This window comes from Drosophila persimilis, unplaced genomic scaffold (genome assembly GCF_003286085.1).
Source record: "Drosophila persimilis strain 14011-0111.01,24,50 unplaced genomic scaffold, DperRS2 tig00000735-arrow-arrow-pilon, whole genome shotgun sequence".
Taxonomy (NCBI): Eukaryota; Metazoa; Arthropoda; class Insecta; order Diptera; family Drosophilidae; genus Drosophila; species Drosophila persimilis.
In genome coordinates, this window is record NW_020825346.1 from 902,612 (window position 1) to 918,473 (window position 15,862).

Sequence of the window (15,862 nt, forward strand, 5' to 3'; positions counted from 1 at the left end):
ACCGATCATCGCCTAAATTGAACCATCAATACAACTAGAACACAAAACTCTTCATGGTAGTCCAGTAAAATTGAGTAATTTCCATTTCGTAATCGTACTCGTAGTTCCCCCGTTCGTTTGATCCGTTCGTTCCTTCGTTCGTTCGTTCGTTCGTTCTGTTTGCCAAGTTCAATTTTGTTGTACGATACTATTACCAACTTGGAGCCAAGAACCAATGTTGCATAGGGGCAAACTAAGAAGCCGAAGCCCGAACCACAGCCCAAAAAAAAAAAAAAACAGACATCAATCTCTAAGCCTTAAATCTAAAACATAAATCTAAAGTGTTTCTAATCACAAATTCTTCATGTAAAATTCTCTTTAAATCAAATCAACCAAAACACGAATCACACAAACCAAACCAAATATCGAAATCTAAACCAAATAATTGCAATCACAATCGCAGCCCCAGGCAAAGCCCTCATTGACCACAAAGCATATGAGCTAGTGGCTAAAGGTAAGCTACATATAATAGATCTAAACCAATATACATACATATCTGTATCTTTATGTAAATATTTGGATATTTTCAATGAAATATCTCCAAAAAGTGTTCTCAATTCTTTAATAAGTATCATATGATCGAAATATTATGAAAGGAATCTAAATTGCTGGTCAATAATTTATGCTTAAGATACATAAGATAATGAAAAGACTTTGTTCACAGATAGTTTTTTGTGTGCCATCAAATCAACCATTAAAGAACAAAGGATATTCTACAATCCCAAAATAAATGAACCCTAAATAAAACTTTGATCGATCGATTTCATTATCTTTGAATTATGTACAAAGACATCACGAATGACATATGAATGAATTTAAAATAGTCCATAAATAAATATCAAAGACTTCTCATCCCCAATCCCCCTTTCGGCTCAAGGGAAATTCCCTCTAAATTATTATCTTCGGTCCCTTCCGGGTTCCGCATTGATTTGTCGCATATACGGATGCTGTCGCCCCCACGTGGTCCCTCTACCCCGGCTCTACACCCCTCCGCTCTGCTCAGACTCAGGCTCTGACTCCGGGTCACATGCAACTATTCATTTTCAATTATCCTGTTAAATTAATGCCTTGTAGTGAACCTCCCATTCTCGACTTCCTTCTAGCATCACCCGCCCAGACCCCGGGCCCGGGCCCGAACCCGACCCCGCCATCACCTAGCAACGGCTCCTTTGTCAGCGGCATGATTCAGCTATCTGTGAAAACTTTTTCGTATACCCTTAAAGAGGGTATTTATGCTTTCTTCCAGAAGAGAAAACATTTCTCATCCATTTGAACCATCTGTGGCGATACAAATTGGATGTGTTTTCTTTGTAGGGCGTGTCCGAGACTGATCCACATCCAATGACTATATCAACGACTCGGCAAGGGTATCCAGAGTTCCACCTACCGAAGCCCAAATCCTTCCATTCTTGCTTTTTTTTCCCTTCTATCCCTCTGTGTGTTGCTTTTGTTGCTGGCGACAATTTCAACGGCAGACGGCGGTTTGGCTCTAAAATATTGGTTATTAGCATAGAGCCCAAGGGGCCGACTGGGGCGGGTTATAAGGATAAGGGAGGGGTGGGGTGGTGCGGGGATGAAAGCTGACAAAGCAGCCAACGCTTTTTGTTGCCTTCATTTTGGGGTCAGGGACTTGTTTTGTCAGCTTTTGCCTAGCAAATTGCCAGACACACCGACACCCAACCAAAGATTGGGTTTGGGGCTGGGGCTGGGATTCTTGTATAGATAGAACCCGCTTATACATCTATTTATCCGCTACCCAGAACTTTTACAGGGCCCTCCTCCACGTTGCCTCCTTGGGATGATGCTGCTGCTGCTGCTGCTGCTGCTTTTGCTGTTGCTGCTGCATCTTTTGTGTTGTGAATCATAGCCAAATGCATTGGACGACACGCCATGGCCAATGGGGCTGACAATGCACAAGGATATGAACAGAACATAACGGAACAGTACAGAACGGCAGTAAGATAAGTGCCCCACCCCCATCCCCACACAGTACCCAGTACCCCCATACCAATATACAGCCTTGTCGTTGTCGTCATCGCCCTCTCATCAGCATCGTCATCAGCCGCCACTGACAGTTTTGGCTTTTGTTCGATGCACACTGCTATGGCCGGAGCCGGAGCCGGAGCCTCAGTTCCGCTGCGTTCTGTTCCGTTCCGTTCCGTTCGGGTCTCTTCTCTTCTGTTCCGTTCCGTTCAGTTCAGCGAAAGCTAATTTAGCGTTAATCGAAATGTATTCACACTGGCCCCCCCTTTGAACCCACGCTCTGTACTACCCTCTCGGTACAAGCAATCATCGCCGCCCCTCTGCCCCTCTCTAACGCTCTCTATCATCTGTACCCACTCTGATTGCATTAACTTGATGGCTGCACTGGCTTGTCACTAATTAGTTTTCAATCCTTGCCAGCTCCCTGGACAAAACAACAAAAAAATACTCGTACTAAAACTGCTGTCAGTCATGGCTTGATAGTTAATGACATAATGGGGTTACAAACCAGCTCGATGGCGAGGGCGAGGGCGAGGCCAAGGGTGTACTAATCATTTCTTGAAATCATCGACTTGCTATGTTCTAAGAGCAACATATGCATAGAAATCTATTCCCATTCAAAAGAGGAGGCAGTAATTACTACCTCTACACAGCAGGTCCTGCTAGTACTTCTATGCTCCGTGGGAATGCCTTCAATCATCAACGTTTTCGACATCATCCAACACTTTCCTTCTGCTTAAACATTCCTTGTTTGTGTCGGTTGATGGCCAAACCATAATAGACTCCAAGAGCTGCTTCCAGAGGCCAATTTCTGGGCACTTGAACCGTAATCAAGGCACTTCGGAAATGGAGTTTTTCCCCCATCCAATCGAAGCGCTTTTCGCCCACCTGCATAATCTCCGGTGTTGTGGTAACAAACCGTTTTGTGGTAGTGATTGCCTTCGCCAATCTGAATCACTTCGGTTTGGCAGCCGCCTGGTCCTGTCGTCGTCGTGATGTTCATTAATTGACCGCAACAGTTGGCGATTGCAGCAGCACTGTGCCATATCCTCTAGTAATTGGTGCACTTCTTCTCTGTCTCGGGCTGCTGTTTCTGCGTTCTCTCCTGCTGCTGGTACTTTCTCATCCTCGAGGTCTTCAGACTATTCAAAAAACTTAAGCCGACAGTGAGATACCCGCTACTTGGATTTATTTCTTGTGCATTCAGATCTATATATCCGAAAAACGCTTTTAAATAATTCCAGATTAGTTGTAATCTCAGTGCTCAAGAGGTTGCCATATTGCCGAATAGATAGAAAGACGTTTATGCTGATCAAGAATACATGTATGTATGCATACTCGTATTTTTAATGCGGCCTGCAAGGACTTTCGTCTGCTCCTTACATATGCTAGAGCATGCTAGTTCCTCCTGTAAGTAATTTACGAGTACCGTGTATAAATAAGGGGGAGGTAGGTCGGAAAATGGTCCATTTGTTGTCATTGGGGCTTGAAACAGCTTCAGCTCTACGGCTCTATACCTGCCCCTCTGCCTCTGCCTCTGCATCCGTCTCCGCCACCGCCATCGCCATTTTTATCGTTCATTGTGTGCCCTAGTATGTGTGTGTGTGTGTGCGCGCGTGCGAAAACCGGATGTTGGCATATGGCTCCTCGACGCAGTTGTGAGTGAAAAAAAAACCATTGGGCATACGCCCCGTGTGCCAGCACATACATAGACACCCATACACAGGCACGGACTGAGGCTGAGGCTCAGTAAGATGCATTTGTGTGGCACTCTTTCTCTCTCTTGCTTTCTCTCTCTGTCTCTGTCTGTCTGCCTGTCTGTCTGTCGGTGTGTGTGTGCTTAACTAATATGCAACGAACGTCGCTCTGACACGTTGCAATTGTCGCCTGTTGTTGTTTCCCCCGTTTTTGCCGGCGTTGTTCCTCATTGTTCCTTACATTTGTATGGTGATTTTCACTCCCGGTTTTGTTTTTGCTTTTGATTTTTTTTCTTTACTTTTTGCTTTTTCCGTACTGCTCGCTCCTCGTGGGTTTTGTTTTGTCTTGAGCGGGGCTGAAGCAATAAATGTTTGCTGTGGCCAAATATGGGGCCTGGCATTGTGTGGAGTAGAGTGGAGTGAAGTGAAGCGAATGGGGAAAAGGGTTTACGTACACAACAGCAAAGGACAATGTAGTACTCCGGTGTTCGGACAGGGTGAAAACGGCGGCATCGAAGTATATCATACCCTTGGAAAGGGAGGAAAAGCATAGACAAAGGGTCAACGGGTAATGGATAGGTTTAGAATGCCCTTCTCTTAGGTTTTTCTTGGATTTATGGAGTTTAACGCGTTCAATAAGGATTATATATACAAGATCAGAAAAGGCAAGCTAGAAAGCACATTGATGGTATATTTCCCCCCACGAAAGAGCGGGGGCTAGGCAAAAAATACAGTTAACAGTTTACTGTTAACAATTCATTTCTTTAAATTGCAACATAGCCATTCATAGCCATTCATGGTATGCCTCTTGGTACATTTGTATCATTCATGGCTCTATTTATTGTCATTCATCTCTGAATGTTGTTCTCTTGGGAATCCATTGAGTTCAACGAGAATTTCTATTAAATTCCATTCGATTTTAAGCGAAAATTCCTTCATATCTGCATCTGTATTTTATTTATAGACTTCGTTCCATAAAGAGATATAAATATCATTCTCTTTCAAACGTAGTCCATCTTTCATTTATCTTTTATCCCTCGTATTCCTTCTGTAGACATTGGATATGTCTGTCCCAAATTGTTAATATCCAAAGTAGCAAAGTGGTTGTCGCGATCTCGTTTGACTCCTGCACTCCTTCTCGTCTCACTCCCTTCGTTCTATTCTTCATATTTTTGCCATATCCTCGGCATCTCTTTCAAGCCTGGACCCCAACTGATTGGGGATTTGAAAGCATAAATCAACTTATCCCTGAGATTTGTGCTATCTTAACCCCAATCTTACAACACTGCCGCACACGGATGCAATTTCAGGATGACCTCGGCCAAATCCGGCTTAAATATAGCCCGCAGATATATCCTCGGACATACAAACACGGCGGCATTTCAGATCGTTTAGGTATTCAACCCGTTTGCGAGGATATAAAACTTGCTTAATTTCCATAAACCAGCAACTGTTGCGAGGCACAGACATGTGGCACAGAGAAAAAGGGCGGGGGAGCCCTGCACCTGCAGCGAATGTATCTGTATCTGTGAGAGTCCTGTATGATTGTGTGTGCGTGTGTGTGTGTGCGACAGGTAAGTGAATTTATGTTGCACACGCTATGCGAAACATGCCACTGCATTTGCCTATAAAAACGTGGCCAGCAATAAGAGGACCAGAAGAGCACAGTACAGCACAGGACTGCGCAGCCCTGCCCTGGCCCAAGGCTGGCGGCAACATCCTGAAACATCCTGGCAGCAGTGTCGCCCCAAACGGTTGCACAGAAATGAAACGAAAACTTTCACAGCCCCGAAAGCGGGGCAGAAATATTATTTATTTGCTGCCGGTCGAGTCCTGCCTCCTGCCTCCTACCTCCGCCACACCTGTGAGGGGTTCGGTGAGGGGCATGTGACCGGCCGCCCCCCGCATCCACCCTTTGTGCGGCTCACTTTACCCTTCTTTATCCCCATTTCAACTGCACTTTGGCCATTTGGATTGCCATTTCGTTTGCCCCTTTCTCTGTCTGTCTCTCTCGCTGCGTGCAACGCATATAAATCGTTCAGGGGTACAGGGACCATGGCATTGCACCGCACCGCACCCCACCCCCTCCTCAGCCATTTGCCACACAATGGCAGAGGCAACCGAAATGGGAATAAAAGTCTATGCGACTTTGCAACTCGTGAAATTAGATTGAAATTGCAAACTACTCGCAGGCCCCCTCCGGCCAACGAAGAAATCCTTTAATGGTGGCCATGCCCTGAACATGCCCACATACATCATTTGTGCATGCCGAGAATCGAAATTGTGGGTTCGAGTGTTGGCTTGCAACATTGCAACCATTGTTTGGCTCAAAAATTGCCATCCGTTGCTGGTCTTTAAGCGACGATTTGCCATACTATTCTACAGCTCAAGCAAGTGCTCGAAAAAGTGAATAGTACTACCATCGAATCCAATTCCACATCTTTGAGATCAAGAGACCATGCACTGCATCAAATAGGGAATGAAAATGCGGAGCCGTAGCAATCTGTGAGACAACCCACTTTCTCAGAGCCACATCGATCCTGCTGCCAGGAATCCAACAACCCCACAACGTCCAGAAAGAGATCTACATTAGATCCCTGCAGAAACAGGCAACCGAATCAATACGGTGGGATTCAGCTTTCTATTTCCATGGATTCGCTCATCCAAAACGGACTGCACAAATCGGGTATAGTCAGTTTTACTGTGTCAAATTCGAAAATTTCGGTTTTTTCTTCTCGCTCACTCTCTACTTGCTTTTCTGGTAGAGAGAATGAGCAAGCCTGCGTACACATGACATATTCGTGGTAGATAGTATAGCAATGGAAAATTCAATCAGTTCGAGCTGAGTGTCCAGAGCCTGAGAGGCGTCCCTCCTTCCGAGCTATGAACTAAAATTAGATAGCACGACCTACAGTACAGGACACATGCTAGTCCATCGCAGTCATGCGTGCGTGTATATTGGATACTCGTACGAATATCTATATTTTATACATCAATCTGTGACCCATGCGAGTCATTGATTTTCTTTGGGCTCGCAATTGACTTGGTCTTCGAAGCAATTTGCTTTTGTCCTTCGTGTCAGTGCGCCTCATTCTGCTTCTGCCTCTGCTTTCATTTCATCCTTCTCTTCATGTTCAAATTACTTTTTATTTTACAATATTCCCTGCCATATTCCCCTGCCTACTCTCCATGCCCGAGTGATATGTACATGTACATGGGCATGGGCTTTGTTTTTGCCTATGCGCTCAAGGATATCAAATTTTTAACCACGCGTCACACATGACAGCACAGTCCACAGTACGCAGCCCACAGGACACCGACTGGCAGCCGACTGACAGAGGCTGAGCTACTTTTGGTGGTGGTGGTGGTGGTGGTGTTGGTGGTGGTGGAGAAGGCACTGGGGAGACTCGAGTCTGGGAGTCCGAGTTCTTGCGGTGTGACTCACACAACTTGAAAATGAAACCGAATTTCTCGTCGACACTGTGGCACCTACCACCACCTGCCATCGCCTGCCGCCACCTGACAGGATGTGCCCGATGACCGTCGGGTCCAGGACCAGGACCAGGACCAGGACATGGACATGCACTGACAAGTAACCAACTATGACTAAAATGTCACTCTCACAATCCGTCCGGAAGTAGAGAAGATGGTGCTGCACTCGTGGCTTAAGTTTAGGAAGGGTTCTTCACTTTGGCAGAGCCTAAAGTTTTGCTATGCCAGGCATTGGGATGGCTGACTCTTCTTTTAGAAATTGCTCAGCAAAGATTACACATGCCTTGATTTGTTATAGAATTATTATATGTACGAGTATTTGGGGCAGCAACTGAGAGTGTTGTGTGACACCTTGGCATGAAGGTTGAAGGATTGTTTTCATTAGGGAATTGCTCTTCACACTTTATTATTTACTTACATACATAGATAATCAATTGTTAGTTCTTGCTTTCTACCATTCTCGCATTTTCTGGCGTTTTCCAACTCTTTTCCCCCCTCCCAATTTTTGACAACACTTTGATCGATTTCTTGCCCAGGAGGAATCAGCGTAAGAGCTTGAATTAATTGGCGATTCTCATGAAGTGCCTTGGGGTCGTCTTAATCTGTTTCTTGATTCCAATCGGATTTTAGTGTACTTTCATCGCTTAATATCCAATTTGAATCGAGTTCTTGGAGCTTAGGTTCTTCTCTGGAGTTTTCCAAATTGTTGGCCGCATTTTTGGCCACATTTTTTTGCCTGAGCTTTCCGCCCTTCCCCCCAACGTTCCGTTCCCTGTGGCGCTGTTTTCATTTACTTCACCCACTGATTCGCTTTTGCCTTTTTCCACAATGCCTGGCTTTGTTTTGCATATGACAAACACATTTCGCTTGGACTCCCCACCGCTGTCGCCCCCTTGTGGACGGGGCTTTGTTTGTTCCCGAGGAGTTGAACCCTTTTTTCGTTTTCCTTTCCCTTGCCCTTTATTTCTTGTTTTTGTTTTTGTTTATTGTGCAACACTGGGCCCAGTGTGGGTCGGCGAGTGCTGGCTTTTTGTTTTCTTAATGTTTAGTTCTCACTTTCACGCAATGTTTTCATTAGAATGCCCCCCAAAAAAAACCACACACACACACAACCACAGAAAGAAGAAGAAAAACTGGCCAGAAAAACATAAACAAAGGAGACAAAACAATAACGACCATACAATCGCAAGGTAGAGCGGAGTACCTTTCTGCTGTCTAAGCAGGCTGAAGTGCTCTGATTGTTCAGAGGAGTTGTACTACGGATTTCAAACGGAAAAATATCTATGCACATACACAACTTGTATTCTGTCAGCAAATGCCGTCAGCTTATTCCTCGGATCCCCCAAATAGTCAAGTGTGGTCTGCTTTTAATTTCAAAAACATGCTCGTGCTGGCACCTCGTTTATGGTCGAATATGGGACCATGTTCAAACGGTAGCCCTGGAGTCTATGCCCGAGCTTCGGGACCTTACAATATCTAACAAGCGAACACACAGCATCCGACAGACCACGGCAGCCCACAGGCTTTTTATAGGTATTTTTTAGCACTTTTTATTATTTAAAGGCTTTAGAAATTCATTGCTTTCATAAACAATCACATTGGCTGTTGAGCTTCAGGCTGGTACGTCTTTAGAGGGATCCTGTGAAAGATATCGAAGAGATAATTATTAAAGAAGTGGCAGCTTAGAGTAAGCCTTACCGCTGGAGTGTTGGTATATTGAGTAGATTGAGATCGATTTCAGGTTCAGTGTGAAGTTAAATGTAGTCTTGTAAATGTAGATGCAAGCACAGATCGATCAGATGGTCATCGCTCTAGTCATTAGACACGTTTGGGGCCATCGGGGCCGCATCGGAGGAATCGTCGCCGTCCTTTTGTGTATCTTCTTTATCTTTTTGAGGAACTTTTTCTGTATCTTGGGCAGGACGCTCGGACTGCCAGAGACGATGGATTTCCTCGATACGAGCAAAGCATTCTAGGCAGATCACTTTGGGGCGAATATCCTCCTGTGAAATGGTGAGATCCAAATGGAATTGGAGTTTCTCAATTAGCTTCAACGCGGAGGCTCTATCGCTGTACAAGTGGATCACGATGCTGTGTGCCTGAACGCACAGGCGGCAGATGTAGCCCACGATTTTTGCATTTGCAATGCTTCCCATTCTGCTGAGCTAAGACCTGAGTCCAATTTATCGTAGTCTCCACTTAAAGCTGTCCTGCGCAGACGGATTTCGATGCTCCCGGAAAAGTTTTTCCTTTTTTTTCACGCTTTTTGTTCTGTCGTAGCGTTGCCAATCTCTTCAAATACGCAGCGCAATCGGACTGCCAACCTGGTTCAAGAATCGGCGTAAGAAATATGCAGAAATACCAAAATCACACATTTATACACACAACTATCGACTTAATAGCAGTGCCTCGCGGTGGCCGATATCACTACCGATATCCGAATAAGCGGAAATTACGAAATTTAGCAGAAGCGCGCTATTGCGTAATGAGAACAGCTGATTTTTGTATTTACTGACGACGATAGCAACAAAATTATGGAGAACGACAGAAAAATAAACGACAGAGACTTGACGCTAGTATGAAATTATTATTTTTAAAAATTTCTTTGTAGAGCTGGTGACAGCTATTCCTTACACGATGAAAACCATCGAATTTCTCCTCCCTTCTATATCCAGCAGAGACTCTATGGCTACTAGGGCTCACCAAAAATCGAACGATACATTTAGTTTAACGCACTTGTTTTAGGCGCATGTTTAGGCATTATTTTTAGGCGCAAAATTTTAATTTTATTTTATCTTCTTATTCGTGGTGAAAGTTGCACCGATAGGTCGAATAGACGCACCTGCGTTCTAGAAGAATTTACCCTAGTGTAAACACGAGTTATCTTAGTGACGATGTTTCAGCGATAACTTTGCAGATGAATAATCGATGGCTGTAGCTGCACATCGAATCAATGCTGGAGCCAACATATGACATATACAAGGAAAACCTTCTCCCAGATCCATAAAATTGTCTGAAGCATCCGCAGTCGGATAGGATAGCAGGATAGGCCTGTCTCGAAGAGATGGCAGTAGCTACATGTGATCGGTGGGATTCTAAGTGGAAGAGAAGTACATATGCGGAACAGAGTAGTATTTTGCGGTAGGGGATTGGTCGCTAAAGGGTTTCCAGATGCAGAAGGGGAGAAACGCGTTAAGTTGGCTGTGTTTCGGTTGGAATGGGGTTTTCGGGGGGCGTGCGAAGGAGGGGGCGGCAGAGGTGAGTTTTGGGTTGACTTTAGGTCCGCTGATGTTTTCATTTCGTTGCCTGTGGAACAACACCGGTGTGGGCGAACTTTTAATGGGTGGATGGAGCACATGCTGAATCGGGCAGGAGCCAAGGCGGAATCCTTTTGGACCAGCCTGGCATCCACGCCGACATCCCCCTTGGCAGGAAACCCTCTCCCCGACTGCCATTCAACATCTGTCTTTGGCGGCTCTTTTGTTTATTCTACTTTGGCACATTTTGGAAACAATAAAGCAAAACTTTGAGCTCTTTGTGTCCTGCCGCTGCTCATCCCGAGCCGCATCCTTTGACGCCACCTTCTGTCCTGTCCTGTTCTGTTCTGTTCTGTTCTGCCCTTTTCCTGGGTGTCCTGTCTCCTGGCAATATCTCTATCGGAACAGCATTGACGCGTCGCTGCCAGTGCCGACTGCGCTGCAAGCTGGCCATAAAAAGGGAATTACGGCAAAAAGATCCGAAAACAAAAGGCAAAGTTGCCTCCAAAGTCCCACCCATCCACCCATCCACACAGCACCCTGTCCCTTCATTTATGAAAGGCAGAAAAAAAGAGAGAGAGGGCAGAGAGCCATCTCCCTTCTCCCAACTTTTCTGATATTTATGCGACTTGTTTTTTTATTTTCAGCAATTTTCGTTTATCGATTTTTCTTTCGGGTTAACTTTGGGGGAGTGAAAAGAGGTGCAAAGCGGTGTGGATATAGGGGATGGGGTTCACATTTTGAGCCAAGGGTTGGGCCTATCCCCCATTCTCACGGAATGAGTTTTGGCTAAAGATTCCAAAGATTTTTCACAGATTTTTTAAAATACCAGAGTGGAAATTTACCCTTTTTTTTGTGTAGGAAAACGAAAACGACCCAGGAAAATTGCTGAACAACTTGATATATGTACATCTTTAAGGGGGGATCTTAAATTGTAAGAAATAGGCACCACCTGTAAGGCCTGTAACCAGACTCCATACTCGTCTGTTTCATGTCCTCTGCTCCATTTAGCTGAAATTGGTCTCCTTCGAGCGTTCCCTTGCAGCCTCAGCCACAGCCTGTGTCTTGGCTCTGACTTTGTGGCTTTTAAATTGCTTATTTGGCTTAGTCGTCATCCTTGTCGTAGTAGTCGTAGTACTCGTCAGCGCCATATCCAGCTTGATGGGGTAACCGCAACGTGCCGAGCGGTTTAATAACCCTGGCAACGTCGGGTTTCACTCTCGGCTTAACAGGCGCGTGGCTGCTAGCCCAAGCCACAGCCGCAGCCACAGCGACAGCCACAGCCACAGCCAGGTGGAGATGGAAATGGTTGCTCTAGGAAGCAGAATGCAGGAGTACACCCTGCGAGAAGTGATCACTGTGGTGCGTAACTAAGGATAGAGCCACGCTAATAAACAAGGCAACGTACTCCTGCAAAGTTACTCCAGAACTTTGTCCTCTTTCCAGCTGATTAATAATATTACACCTGTGCTTAAACTGCAAAAGATACACTTGGGGAGGGGGTAGCCTTTATCAATCTGCACTCACGCGAACGCCGACGATAGGTCCCCGAGACACTTAAGAACTGCCTGATGCAAGTGGAACATTTTCAAGCATTGCGCTCCTCCTTGAAGGCCTCTCCCAGGTGCAAGGCTGCCAAAAGGCTTAACCGCTTGGAAATTCTTTAACAAGTGCATTTTGCGAATTCCGCAAAAATGTCGAATGCCGGCAATCAAAAGGCATCTCGAATCAGAAATCGAAAATCAAAAATCAAAAATCGGAAAACAGAAATCAAAAGTCTCCATTGGCAGGGCCAGAATCTGTTTGGTTGCATGTCGGTGTTGGTGGCTCGGCAATAAATCATTCAGTGGATTGCATTCCCACACGGAGTGCCATTACATGATTGATACGCTTAAACTCGTATAGATGCCGATTCGAATGCTGAATACTGCTTCCGAATCTGTATCCGTATCTGTATCTGTATCTGTGTCAGGGGAGGGGGAGGGGGAGGTGCAGCAGCGGCACTACTGGTTTGAAATTTAATTGCTTTGTCAGGACAACATTTCTGGCATACTCGAACTCGCACTCGTATTCGTATTCGTATTTTTTGGGGCAATTTGTGACAGCTGCAAGTGGACAAATATCGAAAGGTGGCAAATTCGATTGAGTCCGCTCCCAGTGCACAGTGCAGCAGTGCAGCAGTGCCCTTCGATGTGTGCCTAATTGCTCAAGTGGCCGGGCTCGGGGCAAATGAATGATGCATTTGCCCTGACCAAAAAGACCAAAAAAGAAACCAGAGACTGGCCGCCACTTCGATTATACCGACTATGTGATACCTGCCCCTTGATCCGGCAGGCACCACGGCCACATTAAGGCTACCTCTTTTCCAATCTACATGTAGGAGGACTATGCCCTGGTAGTCGACGAAAAACAGGGTATAAAAACGAAAATTGGAAATAATATTGCAGTCCGAGAGACCGATGTGGCCGTGGGACATGCTCGCTCGTCAAATGCGCAAAATGCAAACAGCATTTCCTCAACGCCCCAGATCCTGATGCAGCTCCGCCCAGCCGGTCCGTCGGTCCTTCGGTCCCTCTGTCCCTCTGTCCCTCTGTCCCTCTGCGGACGCGTCATTTGGGTCAGTGGAAAGGAGGAGTGACCGGGCAGCGGGTAGCGGGCAGAGACCGACCAATTCCCAACAGTTTTGCGGGTAGGGTCAATATTTTCAGCTTTTCATTTTTCGCTATGGAAATTGAGGAGGAAATTTTGGCATCGGTAACGAGGAAAATGGTGAAATGAAAAATGTAATACGATTTAATTGATTTATTCCTGAAGCGGTTATAAGCGTACGATTTCGTGTACGTCCACAACAGAATTCGATCTGAAATTTTCGGATGTGTGCTTAGGGAGATACCCCCTACCACCTCCTTAGCAAGCGCTCAGCATGCGTATACTTGATGGTCGACCCACCATGCGTATACGCGATGGAGTGTGTTTGGATTTTGGCTCGGCAAACAGGCAATCCTCTGGCTATCTCTCCCGCTTTATCGCTCTCCATTGCTCGCTGAAAGCTTTTTTACTCGCTGCTTGTTTGTTTGTTTGCGTGTGTGCTGCCGATTGTATGTATCTGTGCTTAATTTTGGGAAATGTTTGCCCGGTTTTCGAACTCTCAACATTTGCCTAATTTCACCACTCTGCACACGCATTCAGCAGCCCAGCAATCCACTTACGAGCCCCACCGCCACTCCAATCCGGCCCCAATTCCACCCCAATCCAACAGCAACGCCAACTCCAGGTCTGGCCTGAAGTGTATTCACTTTTCTGCCAGCTCTCCCTCAGAACTTGATGAGATGTTTATTATGTATATTGTTTTCTGCGGCTGAATGGGATGGAGATGCGATGGTGATGGTGATGGGGATAGGGATGGGAATGGGATGAGGACCTTTCCAAGCCAGTTTATATGTAAATTTTCGATTAAACAGGTGAGAGAGGAGTAGAGTGTGCATCGGAGTTGCCGGAGGCTGAAGGTCGGGGTCGGGGTCGGGGTCAACGTTAATTTGAATAAGTTATCTCTCCCGTCGAACAGTTATCAATTATTTGAGAGAGGATAAGGTAGAGCTGGCACTATTCATAAATGAATTTGCGAGGAGAGGAGAGGAAAGGAGGACCTGAACCGATTGGAGGGAGGTCCTTAGATGGCATACTAAATCATATTGCTTGAAATGCTGACGCGGATGCCCATTGAAGTGATCTTGACCATCTAATGGAAAGCGCGCACACTCTCTGCTAACTATCACTGGGGGGATTGACTCTACTTTGTTCACCGTCGAAGTTAATTCATGCTCTCAGCCCCGTCCAGTCGTCCACTCGTCCACTCGGTCGCTGACTGCCTCTCCGTGGCCATCCTTCGTTCCGCATAATGCGCTTCCAGTTTAAATAGCTTCATTTGTGTCAAGCGTCTGCTGCGAACAGGGAATATCATAGAGGACAAGGAGCAGGATAGGGCAGGACACGGCAGGACAGCGCCTGAGAAGTGTAAATTTAATTTCATTTCATATAAATTTCAATCCCGAATAGAGCAAAAAAGACGCACCGCCAGGACGAACCTGAGAATCCTGAGCCGCGGAGCTGCTGGGACCTGACCCGTGCAGCGGATGCCCACTCCCAGGCCCCCACTCCCTCCCCTACTTGGGGTTCCAGTTGATGTTTTTCCTGCTGCTGTTGCTGCTGTTGCTGTTGTTGTTGTTGAGAAAGATGATGATGATGCCGCCGCTGATGTGGTTGTAGATGTGACTGCGAATGCGGACGCGGACGCGGACGCCGTGGAGTTGGCCAGAAAGGACGACGCAAATTTATTTAACCTGCGGGCGCAGAGCGCATATTTGAATTTATTTGCATGGCCCACGCGCGCGGCTTGGATGTGGGTCTTGGAGGCGGCTCTGGGAGTGGCAGTGAGAGTGGTAGTGGGTGTCCTAGCCGCTGTGGCACTGAAGTAATGCCAAAAAGTGCGCAAGCAAAAAACGCAAATTGTGACGACGACGATGAAGGACGAAAGGAAAAACTTTTGCACAAAGTTGTTGCAAGTTGTTTGTATGCGCACTCCCCCAGTCCCCCAGTTCGCCCGTCCACCCGTCCCCCGAATGCCCGTATCTCCGGATCCCCTATAGTCACTCCCACACAATTTCGCCGCACAAAATGAGCCGCGCGCCCGTTTGACACATGCAACGCCACCTGGCGGCCGTCGCCATGAATTTGAATGTATATCCCTCCGCGCTCCGCCCACCTCTCACCTCTGCCCCTTCCAGCAGCGAAAAGGCAGAGAGAGGCCTCGCGAAGGCGAAGGTGAAGTTGAAGGCGGGGCCCAGGCTGAGGGGTAGAGTCGGGGACAGGCGAAAAACCAGAGACGACAGAGAAGACAGAGCAGAACACTCCAACCGGATGGATGAGGAGGGATAACACACAGGGGATGGGGGCGAGGTGAGTGAGAGCTGGTAACTGTAAACTTTGCCCTCGGCCCCGAACGGGAATGTGGGCTGTGGGGTGGAGATCGGGCGTATACGTAATGTCATTTTGGTGTAGCATACTTTTATGCGACATTTAAATTCATTATACCCTGCTGGAAGAGCCAGAAACCGCGACAAAGTCCTGCAGCATAATTCCCCCAAGTAGTATGGGAACAAAGCGTGGATGTTGGCTGTGGCCCAAGGCTGTTCCCTATATGGATCGATGGGATCAGTTTCCTAGCAATCAATGCTGCCCAACCCGATGCGAGCACGTTCTTCCTAGTGGGTCTGTATTCCACCTGCAAATTTACTTTTGAAATGCATCGAAGGTCGGTCCCAGAAAATACCAAACAGAGAATCATCTTTTGAGACATTGCCCCGTTCCGCCGTATGTAAAGCCAGCGAAAACATT

The 15,862-nt window shown here is 46.5% G+C and overlaps 1 protein-coding gene and 1 long non-coding RNA gene across 5 annotated transcripts in view; one reads left to right on the forward strand and one right to left on the reverse strand.

Annotated features, from left to right (window-relative positions):
- The first annotated feature begins 430 nt into the window (after positions 1–430).
- LOC6599209 (AF4/FMR2 family member 4) overlaps positions 431–15,862 on the forward strand; it is a 79,335-nt gene continuing 63,903 nt past the window's right edge. For all 4 annotated transcript variants that reach the window (XM_026992479.1, XM_026992480.1, XM_026992481.1 and 1 more), the window contains exon 1: positions 431–493. The gene's annotated coding sequence lies outside the window, so the exon portion shown is untranslated. The remainder of the gene's footprint in view (positions 494–15,862) is intronic.
- LOC6599204 lies at positions 8,791–9,632 on the reverse strand. Its single transcript, XR_003409115.1, has 3 exons — positions 9,597–9,632; positions 8,910–9,535; positions 8,791–8,850 (listed from the first exon to the last, which is right to left on the reverse strand). It is a non-coding gene; the product is annotated as an uncharacterized LOC6599204 (long non-coding RNA).